Below are 16,076 nucleotides of genomic sequence, written 5' to 3'. Positions count from 1 at the left end.
CAAGATTGAACCCTTGAAAGCAGTTGTGGGGAAAGCTGTAAGACAAGGGAAGGGACTCTCACATGCGAGCAGAGAACCATCCTGGGTAGCTGTCTGGCTGTGACATTGAAGCCATGAGAGAACTGTTTCTTGTGGAGATGTCTCCATAGCATGAGCAAGAGAGACTCCTCTCCCTAAGTGAACTGAAGAAAGATTATTATAGAGATGGTAAACTGACTGAAAATCTCAAGGGTTGTCTTTTTACGTTGTCAGTGGGAGAAGGGAGAAAGGTGGGGGTAAGAGAAGTGTTCTGAAGGTTTAGTCTAATTTTTTTTCTTTCTTTTAGGTCTGTTAATAAACTTCTTTATATTCTTTTAAATTTTGTGCCTGCTTTGCTTTCTCCTAATTCTTATCTCACAGAAAAAAAAAAAAAAGGAGGTAATAGATATTTTGAACCAAACCACTACACATTCTTTTGGAGGATTTCCTTCCTAGTGAGATTCCTCCTACCAGTAAAAGTGCTTTTCTCAACATGCCTTGCAGATGACAAGTTTTGCTGCAATCAAAATTTCTTATGTTTTTAAAAATTAACTGCAGGTAGGAGCACCAAAATCCAACTAATTTTGAAGGAATCCCAAAGAAGGCAGATTTCCTACAGGGTTTATATATTTATGTATGTGATTGCCTCCTACAAGAAGAATGTCTGATGCTCCTGTCAATAACCAAAGCAAAACTTCAATGAAAAATTATTTCAGCCTTTGCTGAACTCCTTCTTATAGCCGTTCAGCTTCATTCATAGAGTAATCTTTAATCCATCTTTGGTCATGGTCCTCCAAATATCTCTTTTAAGGCCCCCTCCCAGGCCCTTGCATTTTTGTTAAACAGAGAAAGTCTTTCTACTGCCAGGGCCATGAATATCTCTGACTTGGATTTGGATCATGACCTTCAAATCTTTCTTTTTACTAGACATACCAAATTCAAGAGTTCATTAAATCCTTTCCTTGTCTTTTCCCACACTTCTTCCGAGGTGTCTGACCAGTTTCCACAGCAGAACATATCCCTCCCTTCCTCCAAATGAACTGTTTCTCCAGGCTTTCCATCAGCTTTCCCAAAGCACCAGTCTTCCTCAGTAAAAGGCCATCTCCAACTTGCTCATTTGTGCGTTGGACAGAACAAGAGCAGAGCTTGCAGTAAAGTATGGCATGAGACACACAATGCCCAGAAAGGTGAGCAGAGACAGCACCATGTGCACTCTGTAAAAGTACAGAAAGGAAGCAAGGCTTTTCAGCAAAGTGCAATCACAAAGTGTGAGGAGCAAAACCAAGTCAACACAGTCAATGTGAAGCAATGCAAAGAGTTAAGTTTCCTATTGCGTCCTGGATGTCTCAGTGGAAATCAGTTTGCTTTATGATTAAGAATGTTCTTTTAAGGTGTCTGTGACAGGAATGTGAAATTCAGCAAAAGAAAAATGAATCAGAGTCTGTTGTGGTTATTTTGTAAATTCCCGGTGTATAGTGTAAGATAACAAGGCTCTGAGCCCTGAATTCCTCCATATTGAGGAAGCCCAACAACATCATCAAGGCAAGCTTTCTTCTGCACATATGGATGTATACGCCTTGAAATCATGGAGCAAATCCCCTGTAAAGCAGGATCTGAAAGGTTGTGTGAGAGAGCAAACGGGTCACAGAGAAATTATTATACACTCCGGTAACTATGAAAGTGCCTTATTGTGGGTTGCTTGGTAAATGACAGTAAATTCTTGTGGAAGATGGTTCATGTGAAAAACAAGTATGAAAGGTATCTATGAGAAGGACTTGAAGTGTATAAAAATTATTCTAGTTAGATCAGTCACTCGGTTCAAAAATATTTGGCACATGTCCCCATAATGTATGAAATTCTAAGACTCACAATAACATAGTATTTCCATTAATGCTGTGTTAATTGGTGCAACAGATCACTGAGTATATTTTAGCAGGTTTAAAATCTTGTCACTAATTTAGGTGTTAGTGACCACAATGCCTAGAGACTTGTAAAATACAGATCACCTCCCTCAAGATAACTTCAGACACACAGACACTCAAGGGAAAATAACATAAAAGAAATAATGCATTAAAGACATTTTAGGAGCATAGTATGACAAATAAGATTATGAAATACAGGAAAGTTACCTGCAGTGCGTTAGATTAACAACCATTGACTGCTTTCTCTTGTGTTAATCTAAAAACTGTGAAACTTCATCCTTTTTGTTGTGTGCTGAAACACTAAGTTTTGCAGTGTTAACCAGAAAGCCTGACTTAAATGTTCAATGAACATTAAACCTTCTTTATTCTTGAATATCTTTGGCCTCAAGTTGCTACTGATTCTGCCTTACTGTCTCCTCATTTTCAGTGACCAACTCCCCCAGGCAAAGAAGGAAGACTTTGCAGTTGAAAGTTGGTGATAGGTTGAGAAGAATTATTTTGGCATCCAAAGTGGGAGCTAGAGGTCACTTACATGATATGTCTGGTCATCTAGAACCCAGGCTGCCAGTTTCTTGTACATTTTAACCTGAAAGTTATTAGAAACCAGAGTTTGCAGTTCTGAGCTGCCCAAAACCAACCTGATTGAGAAGTGGGCTCTTTTCCATGCGTTTCACACTCCACCTAAGTCTAGAAATGAGGCCTATCTACTTTACTGGGGGATCCTGATTCAGAAGCTGCACTCAAACCACACTGGAACATGTGCTGTTGCACATGTGCATGTTATTATGGGCCAGCCAGGTACCCTTTATTTTCCACTAGAACTGTTTTGAGGCAGCTTCATCTAAGTGGTGGAGGCACTAGAAAAAGAAGGTATTGTAATATTCCTCTGTTCACGACTGAAATGTTGTGTCCTCTGTCTTTGACCTCTGTTTAGTGTTGTTGAAGCTGGGTAAAACACATCGAACTCTTTTTCACCCATGGCATTGGTTTTGCTGTTGTCAGTATTTACTCACACAAATCCTCAAATAGCCATATAACAAACAGTCTTTTGTATTATACCATACTTTGCTTTCTCAACTGTTCTTGTTTTCAATGCCAGCTTGTCTGTAACATGTAGGTGTGCTTACTGATCTAAGCAGGTGCTGTATGCCTGGCAGCAACATGAGGCAACACAATTCCCTCCCCTTACGCAGCAACATTTAACCTCAGTTAAATGCTCAGTAAGGCAAAAGACAACATTTGTTTGAAATGCAGATGCACATGTTTGTGGTGGAGGCTGTGTGACATTTCAGTGGACACCTGAAGTATGTTCAGAACTCCTGGCACGCTCATGGCACTTGAAGTCAGGGACACACAGCAAAATCAGTTATCACCTCTTCAGGATATGGATCCCTGCATTTGGGTGTGACAAAATAATTTCAATCATATTTAGAAAAGTTATTCCGGCTAGGGCTGGATGATTAATTCTCTTTTGTCATGCTGACTGAATGGGAAGAACTGCTGATTGAACGAGGAATAGAAATTAAATAAAGTCTGACTGAAACAGAACTATTTTCTGCAAAGCAAGCCAAGAACTACCCCAGATTTATTTGGTTTCTTTCTAAAACCAAATATTTTGCATATTCCTACTAATACCAATTCCTTATTTCCTGATTACTTAACCCGGTTCTTCTTTTTTTCTATTCTTCTTAAATTAAGTCCCATTTTCAAATTACAAAAAAAGCCCAAAATATTTTCAAACCTAAAAGTGTTTTGTTTTGAAAAGGGATAATAAATGCAGAACATTTCTAAATTGAATGCATGCTGAAAATCAAACTGTTGTGAAGTTTTAAAAATCTTCCTGTGCTCTTTTCTTAGACAAGTTTTGGTAAATTAGTGCATAATTTGCAAATAACTTTTCTCCCTGTGCTAATTCTTTTCCAGTGAAGAAATAGTTTATTTAACTGTTTAGTCCAGCTGTGTTCCAGCCACTTGCTTGTCACATGCAAAACTGAAAGACACTTAAGTATTCTCTGTGTCATGCTTGTTTCTTGGATGTGGTGCAAAGCAAGAAAAGAGGAACCATCTTACTTGAAGAGCTATGTGTTAGTTACTATTAATTTCCTGCAAAAGTGTAGCTTAAGCATATCCACTAAACCACTCTTGCTTGTGGTATTCCCAGCTCAATTGTTAGTGTTCCTGCTGCAAAGTACTTCAGAAGATGCTCAGGCAGCCTGTTGATCTTCAGGGAAACCCCTAGATTTCCTTCCTTATTATTCATGGGGATTTCCCAGCCTACTGCAGAAAAACAAGGATCAAAGTGTTTTACATGCTGTCTCATGTCTCCAGATTCTTCATCTTGCTTAAATGCCTGAGGAGGTGAGTGGCCATAAATAGAATTCTTGAAACACTAGAAGTGGGAGCAATACAAGTGTATTTTACAAACCATTTTATTAAAATAACATTAAAAGTATCTTAAAATTTGGGGGGTTTTCCATACTACAGGGAATACTGGGCAGAAAAAGAAAGTAAATCCGTAGTTTTATAACTGTACTCTTTTTTTATTAGCAGAATAAGTAGGGGAGAGACAATAAAGCTAGGAAGATGTCTTAAAGCAAAATGAATTAGAGACAGGCCTGTGTGTGCTCTTTGAGATCTGTCTGTGTGATCAGCCTTTTTAATGACAAAGTAATCCATAACATAGATCGTTCAACCAGACAGGACATCGGCCTACAGTCTGGATTTGTGCTTGTGTTGCTTGTGAAATCCAGCAGGAGAACAGCCCAGGTTTGCTCTGGGTTCTAGGAGTCACAGGTCTCCCATCCATGCATCCAGTGTGCTGGCCCTGCCTCCTACGGCTCACCAAGCTGGTTAAACAAGTGCCATGTTTAATGCACACATTCACTTCCCTTAACTGTAGTAAAAAAAATGTGGTACTCAGAGAATGTATTTTCACAGGTAGAGGGTGATTGATACCTTGTTTTCCAGCAGCAACTATGTTGAAAATGCTGACTTTCAATCACTGCCTAAAGACACTGTATCTGCTAGGTAAAAAAAGAAACAGACACAAACTTTGCCAGAACATACCTTGCATACTACTAATCACTCATTGGCAGCTCTGAATTTCCATTTACCTGTTGAACCTTGTATTTGAGACAGGTATTAGCTATAGTGAGGGTAAACAAGTATTTAAATATTTAAATTAATAAGTGTATTGGTGCTTTTACAGTCCATTAGAGGTAGGAACTCCTTTTAGGTGTAAAACTTATTTGCTCATGTGTTTAGAACAAATCTGAAATCATGATGAAAGAAGTTAGTTTCCCACCAAAATTTAATGTGAGTAGGACTGACCACATCTCTGTCTAGCAGTGTAGTGTTTTTACTCCCTCCTAATTTCAAACTTGGGCTCTTTTTGATTAATCTCATTGAATTTTGGTATCAAGTTAAAAGCCAAGAAACCTGTGTTCATACACTATTGATCATAGTCATTATTGTTCAGTTTTTCAGAAGTATAGGGATGGTTGCAGTCCATCTGAGAATGTGCAAAACCTCCCCTGTTTGCCCTTGAGTAACACATGTGCTTGTAATCACACCTAACTTTTTAAAACATGAGGAATTTGAAAATGAAAAAAAGGTAACAGCTTTTACTCTAGACGAAAATGTGTCCTCATAAGGGCTGAAATTCACTGCAGCCTGCTTGAAGTGTGTTGAATTAAATTTCAGAAAAGAAATGCTCATATTTAGGAATTAAACCAGCCAATATTATATAACTACGTTTTTGTAGATTTTGAGAATAATGGACCAAGTAAACCTTAGTAAGTGAGATTTTAATGGACTTAATCATAGATTTGATGAGTGTTTTCCTCTGAAATTTGATTCTACTGAGTTCTACATGAAAAAAACCCAAAGATTATAGTTCTGTGCTAAAGTATTAGTGGAATTACACAGGAACTAATTGTATATATCTAGGGAATCTGAGGGCTTGGACTGCTTGGGACAGAGATGCCTAAGAAATCTAACTACACAGCATGTTCCCAGGCTATGGAAAGATGCTGGAATAAGCTATCTCCACCCAGAACTGCCGCAGGAGCAGGAGGCCTTCTGCTTTGTCTCACTGCCCTTGCCAACAGAGTCACTTAGACTCTCAGCACTCGGTGCTGATGAAGAAATGGGGCTGCAGAGCTGCCTCTCCACTGGCACCCTCTCAGGTCACTGTAGTGGACAGCAGTGATATTGCCAGACTTATCTGCTGAAACAGGCACTGAAGCCGGGAAAAAACCCTCTCTCTTGCTCTAATGCTGGTTGCTCTGTCCAAAAAATGAACATATGAAATACACCGCTCATGTCAGATTTAGCTGTGAAATATGCATTCAGATGTCACTCTAACCCTTCAATTTCAGAAATTATGAAAACAAACTTCATTTCTTTTGGATAAGAGAAGTGAGAAAACTCTTATCCTTAAGACAAATGCTTCATTGTGACCAGATGGGACAGTAAGTGCAAAGCTTAAGAAAGCAAAGCTGCCCACGCCTTGCAGCTGTCTGATTTGCTGAAAGGTGAGCACTAAAATTGTTACAGCGTTGTACCTCGTTTCCTGGAAAGATGGGATCTGATATACTTCATTTGTTTTCATCCACGTTGCTCGCTTTGCATTTTATCCTGATGAAGGATGTAGCTACAATTTCGGCAGCATTTCCAATCACCTCTGTCCTGTCCTACTGTGGTGGGATGAAAGTTTAAGAGGCTGGGACACAATGTGCTTTTTCCAAATGACAACGCTAGATGGTGCCCCTACACTTCCCAAAAAACCACACAGCCTAGCCTCGGCTTTGAAATCTCAGAAACGGTGAAAAGAGTGGAGTGATATGATGTGATATGATGTGATGTATTACGTGTGCATGTGTCTCTATGTTTAAATCCTCACACACTATTTATGTCCTTAGTTAATGACATGTGGAGCTATTTTCTCTGTTAGTCCCTTAAAATAACTATTTTAAGCACATGCATGCTTTTCCTTTCCTGTTTTCCCCAAACACCCACACAGAACCGGAGGACAGTTAATTGGAGGACGTTAACGGTAATTCCAGAAGACAGGACAGATGTTAGTGGTTCTGGTCCCAATCAAATGTGTAAGGGGCAGCTCTGCTAATGCAAGTTACCTTCAGTTCTAACACAGTGTTTGTGTGCATGTGTCTCTGCCAGACTGAGACCTGCACGTCCAGAAATGTCTCTCTAATAAAATGTTTTCTACACACAGTGCTGAATCTAAAGCACTAAAGACTTGATTCTTGCCTGAGAGAACCATACAAAACTTCATTTGTGAGAGAAAAATCCAGCCTGAAAAATTGGATATGAAGGGCTTTTCACCTTTGTTTCATAGTGCTTTGGGTGTTTTTGGGGTATTTTTGGAATTCAACAGGCACCGTGGAAATTGCAAGAAGACATGCAGACTGCAGTGTGGTTAAATGAGGGATAGCCTTACTGAATTCCTCCTGCAGCACCCTGCAAGCTCTCATCCCAAGGCTGGATCAGCTCAGCACCTTGCTGCTAGTCTGGCTCGTTCATCTGGGAACTCTCTGCTGCTTGCACATCCCTGAAGGAACTGATGGGAAGAGAGTGACAGAGACTAAAGCACTAAAGATAGGTCCTGAACAGTGGCTTGCTATGACCAACACAGAGCACGTGACACATCTTCTCAGGTTTCTTTGTAGATGTGTTGTAAATTGCAGTGTCCTCCCCTGATGGCACGGGTGGCCGTGGTGTGGCTGGGTGACAGCCTTGGAGGCAAAGCCAGGAAAAACAGCAGCCAGGAAAAACAGTGGCCAGTGGTTGGGTCGGGTATGTTTTGGTTCAGTTTCTCCCCTGTGTGTGGCTGCCACTGCCAGGTGTGCTGAGGACTCCATCCCTCCTTCCCAGTCACCTGGACCACACAATTTGCATGCCTGTGCCAGGAGCTTGAGAGTATTGTTAATTCCCCACCTGCTTGTGGTCAAATGGTGAGCCCTGCTGAGGCCAGGGCTGGTGCCATCTGATTTCAACCCTCCTGGTGTTCATACACTCTTGCACTTGGTGCTCTGGAGGAAAACTTCATCCATGAGGGCTACTTGAATGAGATGATTGTTCTGGACCTCAAGGGAAGGTGAAATAACTGCTGCAAGGAGAGGGTGCTGTCAAGCTGTGCCACTGCTTCCCCTGGCAGCATTCAGTGCTGATGTTAGCAAATACAACCAGTTTGTATTTCTCAGGTTAAGGACACAGTGAGCTTTAGGGTTAGATTTTTGGGAAGATACAAAGAGTGGATCTGGATAATTTATTTTGGTTTTAGAAGGTGGAGTCAGATTAAGGTTGAGAAAGCAATGAGATTTGTTCATAGTATACTTGGGAAGAGAAGGTTCTGATGTCTCAGAGGAGGTGACTATGCTGGTCACCAGTATACTGATAAAGACTGGCAGCTGCCTTAGGGAAGGAGAAGACATGAATGCAAGAGCAGGATTCATTTATATTTCCTGCCAAGTATCTGTTTCCTTGTTGCCCTCTTTTCCAGCTAAATAGGTAAACTCTAAGGCTGGGACTACAGTCTGGGTACTAAAGTACTGTGCAAAGCAGAGGTAACGCTAATTCAGGACTATTTTTAGTTAAGAACACCGATCAGTGTCAGACCTGGGCTAAAATAGCTCACAATGAGTGAACTATTTCATCGTTAAAAGGCAGGACCAAAGGGAGATGCAAGAAAGGACTGGCATATTGGTGAAGTTGATCTCTGCTGTGCTGAAAATTTCCCCATATATTTCCCTGACACTCTGGGGAAATGCAATTCTAAGCCTTGGTAATTGAAAATAACTTTATTTCGTGTCTTTTGAGCTCTTGGCATGTCCTTGGTGCTTCTGTGCAAGTCCATGAAAACACACTTATGAGCCATGGACAAACCAAAGTAGTGAGTGAAATATTCCTAGCTGTACATTTCTGCAGAAAATCAGAAATGACCACAAACTTTGTCAAAACGGTCAGATTTATTGTATTTCAATGTTTTCTTCTAGAATTGCTTTCTTAGAAGGGTAACAAACTGACTCCTTAAATTCCTTTTCCATTAAAACATCAATGATGTCCACTCAGCACATTTATAATTCTTGTACTTCTAGTATTACAGAGTGCAGGGGTACTTTCCCATATACAGTTATGTCATTGTGTGATTGATCAAGAGCTCTGTGCAATGACATCAATGAGTTCCGAGGGTCTCCGGGTTTTTGGGGGGCTTTTCATGTGATTAGAAGTATTACATTTGAAGAAGACCCCTGCTTCACTGCTATGGGATATACACTCACTCAGCAGTGTCTGTATGAATAACATCATACCTTAAACAAGAAAATCTATTGCATTGCTTAATTCATGTTCCCAGCACAGAGAGGTCTGGCCGCCGTGGGCAGGCATGTTCTCAGGGAGTGCCTTTGCCAAACGCTGCAGGTGAGCTCCTGGCCCACACCCCTGGCAAGACACGGGCTAGCAGTGCCTGCACCACAGGAGCAGGGAACATGGGAGCTGTTGCCTCCTCTTTCCTCACAGGTCTTTCAAATCTCCCACACTCACAGCTGATTTCTTGAGTTGTTTTCTGTGGGGAGGACCTTGCCTAGTAGATATGTTAAAACCAGCTATATACAAGCCACTGAGACCAGCATGTACCATTGGTTTCCTAGTTTCTAAGCCCATAATCCATGGCATATGACAGATTTCTGTCCACTGTGAGTAAGATTAGCTACTTCTGAAATGCATTAGCAAGCAGAAGTGGGTTAGCAGTTACAGATTGATGTCAACAAAATCAAAATACCTTGTTTTAATAGAGTGACGCTTCACTGAGTAATTAGCCTTCACGCTGTGGCACTTCTGGTTCCACCTTTTAGTGACTGGGCAGTAGGATCATGGTGGAATTCAGGAAATGTAAGAAGCTGCTGGGTATTGTTAATTAATGAGAAATGCGCCTTTATACTTACAGTGAGAGAGTTTATTGGATGATACCAATGTATGCTCTCAGGGTAGAACACCACAGAGCTGGTCATTGCTGTCATTTATAAAGTTGTTGGTTTGGCTTTTGCATGAGTTAATTGTTTAAACTGTTATTGTGTTAAAACTTATTATTAATCCATAATTGACCCCCTTCTGTTTACCACTACACATTTGTTGCTTACACCCTTTTAAGGGTCATTTAGTGTTTTACAAGTTAAGAAGTTACATTTGTTAATAATGATATCAAAATGAAATGTTCCTGTTTAAAAAAAATTGAGTTGTGTGTTGGTAATCATTTTTAAGACTCTCCTTCCAGGACCCTCAGCAGCTCATAAGTTAACATATTAAAGGCAACGGAGTCTTCCTCTGACAGTGAGTAACCTGCAACCATGCCAACCATGCATTTCAATAAGGAGCTTTTCCCGCCAAAAGAATGGATTACCTCACTCTTTCAGCAGCCCCTGGCAGCAAGCGAGCCACTGGATGAAAGAACTGATGTCATGATTTTTCTATCCAATTACCTGAGGCCAGGAAGGCTGGACTATGGGTGGACTGTGGGTGTGTCTGGGAGGGACCAGAGGGTTTAAAAGGCTTCTACACAAGCTGAGGGTCGTCTGGACTCTTCTAGGGCTAGCCTTGGGAGAGACCCAAAGCTGTGGCTCTCGCTCCTCATACCTCTTTAGAGGCATAATTAACTAACTTGGGTTTTAGGCTAGCTAAAGCCACCACAGCTTTGATTGAGTTCTTGCTCTGAGGCTCCTGGCCAGTTCGGTCAAAGAGTTCTTGATCCTGGCACCCGGGCTTTTCCTAATTTTATTTTATACTTTTATTTTTGTACCGTTCTTGATTAAATTCTTTGTTAAATAAATTACCTTTCTATGGTAATTTCAAGAGTTGTTGGTCTTTATAACAATTGCCGAGGGATTTTGGGATTGCTTCTCTACTTGCTAGATTGCAGGTCAGGGATACATCCACTGAGGTCAGTGGTGTTGCATTAGTGGAAACATAGCCTGAGAGGATTAACAGGGCTAAAGGACTTGTGAAACCCATGTGAGTCATGCAGTGCTTAGGCCACTGGCTAAGGAATTAAAAGACTTAGGAGGAGAGGCTGAGGTAGCTTGGTTTGCTCACCTTGGAGAGGAGAAGGCTGAGGGATGACACTATCGCAGTCTACACCTTCCTCAAGGGGGAACTGCAGAAGGGGAAGTGTTGATCTCTCTCTGGTGGCCAGCGATAGGACCTAAGGAAAGAGAAAGAAGCTGCATCAGGGGAATTAGAACTGGGACGTTGTCGGAGACTGAAAATAGTTCATGCCTCAAACTGATAAAAAGTTTTGCTCATTATAAAGACGCTACAACCAAAGAAACCTCCCTGAAGACTGGGACTTTGAATTCAAAGTCAAACTGTTGATTAGATAAAGGGAAATGCAGTGTTCAGTCATCCCTGGCTGAGTTTGGGGCGGGGGGGAGGTGTGTGTGGGGGGGAGAGCACAGCTCACAGAAGCCAGATTTACACAGACTCCCCCCAACCGAGGGGGGAGGAGGAGGTTTTGGGTGCATGGTGCAACCTCTGGTGAGAGGCAATAAACACCCATCCTCTGATTACACAAACCGGCCCCGCTGTGGAACCCCCAACCCCACAGGGCACATCCACTGGACATTCCCATGAGAGGCTTGGTCCCACAGGACTGCTCGTGATGCAACGGACCCAGAGTCTGCTGTGAGAGACTGCCCCTCACCTCCAGGGGGACATGCCAGGACATTGCTACCTGGCTCGAGGGTATATAAACCCATCAGATTCTATGCTTTCTGGGGGGACCTTCACCACAAAGAAGACCAGCCAGAGAGGATCAACAGAACATCTTGGGATCCACAGATGGTGATATTTTCCTTATTCTGTCCCTGTCACTCTTTCTGTCCCCCCCACCTGTTTTCTACTTCTTTCTTTCTTTCTTTCCCTCTCTCTCTCTCTCTCTCTCATATTTACTATCAATAAAACTCTTACTATTGTCACTGGCATATGGTCTCGTTTGCACCTTAATTCGGGCAGAGGCATTTCTAAGAACCTTAAAACTGGATCATAACAGACATTTTTCTGGAACCTTTGGTGTTTGAGTAAACATTTAGTATGCTTGCTCGGTTTAAGCATTTTTCATCCATTCATTCACCCAAAGATGAAGCCAAAGGAGGATCAATCAGACACAGCTATGTTGATACACAAACTTACTGATATGAACAGTCTTACTGTGTGAGTGTTGCTGTGCTTGAGAGGTTGATCTCCCACTAAATTCCACAGCAGCAGCTTTTACCCCTGACTTCAAATGGATTATCATGTGAACAACAGTTCGGTGCAAACAAAGACATGTTGTACATGACTCCAGTGGCTGTGGCACTGCAGTGCACATGAAGTCTGTGTTTATCAGTTAAGCACCTGCTCTACTGGTGGTGTGGAGGTACCAAGTATTTGCATGGGTGCAGGTGGACTTCAATATCATGGAAACACTTGATGTGCAAGAAACTTAGCCTAAAGGCACCTGTGTGGTCAGCCAGACTGTGCCAAAGGGACACCAGACTGAGACGTGAAAATATGACACCGTGTATATCCGGACTTACTTAACAAATTGAGCACCCATCAGGACACGGGTTCAGGCTGTTCCTCTTGACATCTGTCTGTCAGTCTGCACTGCAAGAGGAAATAGATAACTTTCTAAATGGGCTTATGTCCTTAGACTGAAAATGTTTCACAGTTTTTACACTAATTCAAATTCTCATTAAGAAAGATAATTCCATAACATGAGAATGTTACGGGTGGTTCCTGTTAACACTCTTTGTCTAGGTGGAACCTGACAGAAGTGGTATTTATTTTTCTTCAGCAGACCTTCCCCTCAAAGATACTGACTGGGACGTAGGTCCCACTGTGTGCATATAGATGTCTTTGAGAAATTAGTGAACAGGGCATTCTCTATCTAAAGTCTACGACAGATAATGACGAGGTGAGCAACAAATCCCACCCAGTGTGTTGTATGAAGCTTTATTTCATTGCTCCTTTGCAAATCAGGCATTATACATTTATTTTTACATTTTTTTCTCAGGCCACAGGTAAATTCCATGACGTTTGACTTGGTTGATAATTCTTACTCCCTATTCATTACCTCACATGGGAGGGAGTCCTTCTGGCCAATCAAACCGGTAAAGACTTCAATGCACATTAATCAGTGGAACATAATTCCTTTTTGGTACCTATGAGACATGAGTGTGCTGAATACTGTGGGGAACGCACAAGATAATTTCAGAGATTTATCTCCCAGAGCCTTCTAATGAAAAATTAGACATTAAAATAATTAAGATAATGAAGATTTGGGCATCTTCAGACGCTGTCAGTCATAAATGCCTCTTATCATTCTATTGCACTGCTTTCCATTCAAAAAATTTCCTTGGACCATCAGCTCCTGCAATATTTTGGAGGAGAGGACTGTGCAGTACCAAATGCCTGTTAAAAAACAGGACTGAAATATCATACATGATGGTTGACAAAGACACTTTAGAAGCCTTGTGAAAAATAGATTTAGCTCCCAGATGGGCAAGGTGTATCAGTGAGCAGAAATGAACAGCCCTGCTGGCAGCACTCAACAGGTCTGCTTCCTAAGACACAAAGCATTAACAACCGTTGTCAGCCCCTCTGCCCTTTCCTCTGTTTCTTTGTATGTTCAGCTCTTGAGTTCAGGTGTGGTTTCTGTCTCATTGTATGAGGACCCAAAGGGCTTGAGATAAAATACTCTAGAATAAAAACTGAAGTTAATTTCACAAGGGAAGGCTGAAAGCATTAGAGGAGATCCAAGCCTGCTTCAATTGTAGTAGTATCTTGGAGATTTGAAGTAGACAGTATCTTGAAGATTTTCCTTAAGACAACGAGTGCCACAAGGATCATTTCTCTGTTACAAAGCTACTTATGAGCTGTGCTAAGTTCCTGGCATAGAACAGGCAAAGGTAATTTAAATAATATTTTTTTCTATTTCTTGTCTTCTGCCTTGCAAAGAGCAAAAGTAAGATCTAGCACAATTTTAGTGTCTTCTAAGGTCTCTGAAGAGTGTCTTCCCCTGCCTTTGTGAATGGGCTATAAAAGTCTTCAGAAAAGAGAAAGAACATTTTAAGGTGAAGAAAAGAATTTTAAACAGAGATCGTGTTTTTTCCCAAGAAACATAAAATGTCATGCAAAACATCACTTTCAAAAGACATTTGCTGCTCTTACAGGTTAACCCAAGAGAAGGTTCAATGGGATCAGATGGAGGACTCACCAAGGAATGAGAACAGCAGTGTTTGTTCAAAAGTTGTTTCAGACCCTTGGCTTAGAGCCTGACACCTGTGAGGATTTTGCAAGAGAGGCAGTAGATACTGCAGTTAGGCAACCAGCCCAGCACCGTATGTTATTTTGAAGCACACGCATGCATTCTGCAGCAATGAAAGGATGAGGAATTGCATCCCTCCTTGTCTGCTGTTTTCTATCAAAAACTTTATGCATTTCTCCTGCCACAACAGAACCTACCATCTGGTTTCACAAGACACTAATTACAATTTAATAATTACATGTCTTGGTTTTGAAAGACAGGTGTCTGCTAAGGAAGGCAGAAGCCTCCCTTGAAGTGGCAGATATAACCCCTTTTCCTCCGAGTAATAATTTTGAAATCAAGGGCCTTTAGGCAAAGATGTGGGAAATAGGAATAACAGTTCTTTACTATATATATATATATATATATATACACATATATAACCAGTCAAACAAACAGCAATAACCATGGCAGTAACAGCGAACAATCACAAACCCAGTGCCAGCCTTCTCGGCTGTCGGGCCCTTTCCCCTCGGGTGCAGTTCCGCTCGCAGCCGGCAGGGGCGCTGGCGGCTCCCGGTGAGCAGGGCAGGTGCGATGGTTCCCCCGCGGCTGCAGGGGGCGCTCCGGAGCGAGCTCGGGGAGCACGCGGCAATGGCGGCCTGGGATCCCGGGAAGGGATGGGACAAAGGCTTCACAAACCCCTGGGCAGCCGATCCCGGACTCTTGGGAACAGCAGGCTGGAACGGCAGGGATGAGCACAAATCCCAGGTGGCAGATGAGATGTATCCAAAGGGGGAACCCCCCGGAGGTCTGGGCAGGCAGGGCGAGCACGGCTACAACGCAGCGAAGGCTGCAATCAGTGGCGGGGCAGGGCAGCCACAGCCCGGCCTCCAGCGGGACAGGGAAGGTGGGCTGGGGGTCCTGGGATCTTTCTCTGCAGAAAGAAAAAACGGCCGAAAAAGAACCAGGCTCCTCTCCCCGAGAAGCCGAGAGCGAACTGACCCCACACCCAGGTGAAAACAAAAGAGTGGCCAGGTCTTTTGTCTTCTCTGAAGTACGGCCATTTGTCCCCTAGCAACATGCATATGGGAAAAAATTCCTTTAACAGGAAAAAAACTAGGACTAAACTAAAACCCCAACATTACATTTAATTTTTTTTCTGAATTTTTAGTCTGTGAATAGTGGATTATTATTGAGGAACTTACAGAAATGGGCAGTTTTAAAGATCACCTTAGGTTCCTTCTGTAGAAATAAAACTATGCTCAGAAAGCCACCATTCTCTTGACTTTTACTCAAGTGTGAATCAAGTCTTGGTCAACAGAGGGAGATACAGCATAACTTATCAACACATTTCTCAGGCAAGTATACAGTCAGTTCAAGTCTTCCACACAAAACTCAAGGGACTTAGCAAATCTAATTCATTCTGTATTGATGTTCATAGTTACTGGGTCTTAACTGATCACCTTACATATAATATTACACTCTCAGGACCATCAAAGAGCTGCTTTGGGTCTCAATGCTAAAGCAACCCTTGCTCTTGTGTATTTTACTTTATTCAGCATTTGGCACAGAAAACTGAAGCAGAAGTCTGTGCACATTGCAGTCAAGGACAGTGTGAGGAATGGAGGATCCCTGGGAAGTGAGGTAGGATGCAAGCAAAGAGCCACTCTGGGAAAACAGCACTCTGGTTTCCTCGGGGACCTTACCTGCTGCAGATCCCCTCACCCTCAGCAGCCCCACTCCTGTGCCTGGAGGAAATCTAGTCCTTAAACAGAGGCATCAATACACAAGCAGCTTTGTTACATAATGATGCAAAGAAGGCCTCTGAAATG

Source organism: Corvus moneduloides, chromosome Z (genome assembly GCF_009650955.1).
Source record: "Corvus moneduloides isolate bCorMon1 chromosome Z, bCorMon1.pri, whole genome shotgun sequence".
NCBI classification, from domain to species: domain Eukaryota; kingdom Metazoa; phylum Chordata; class Aves; order Passeriformes; family Corvidae; genus Corvus; species Corvus moneduloides.
Note: the sequence above shows the minus strand (reverse complement) of the source record.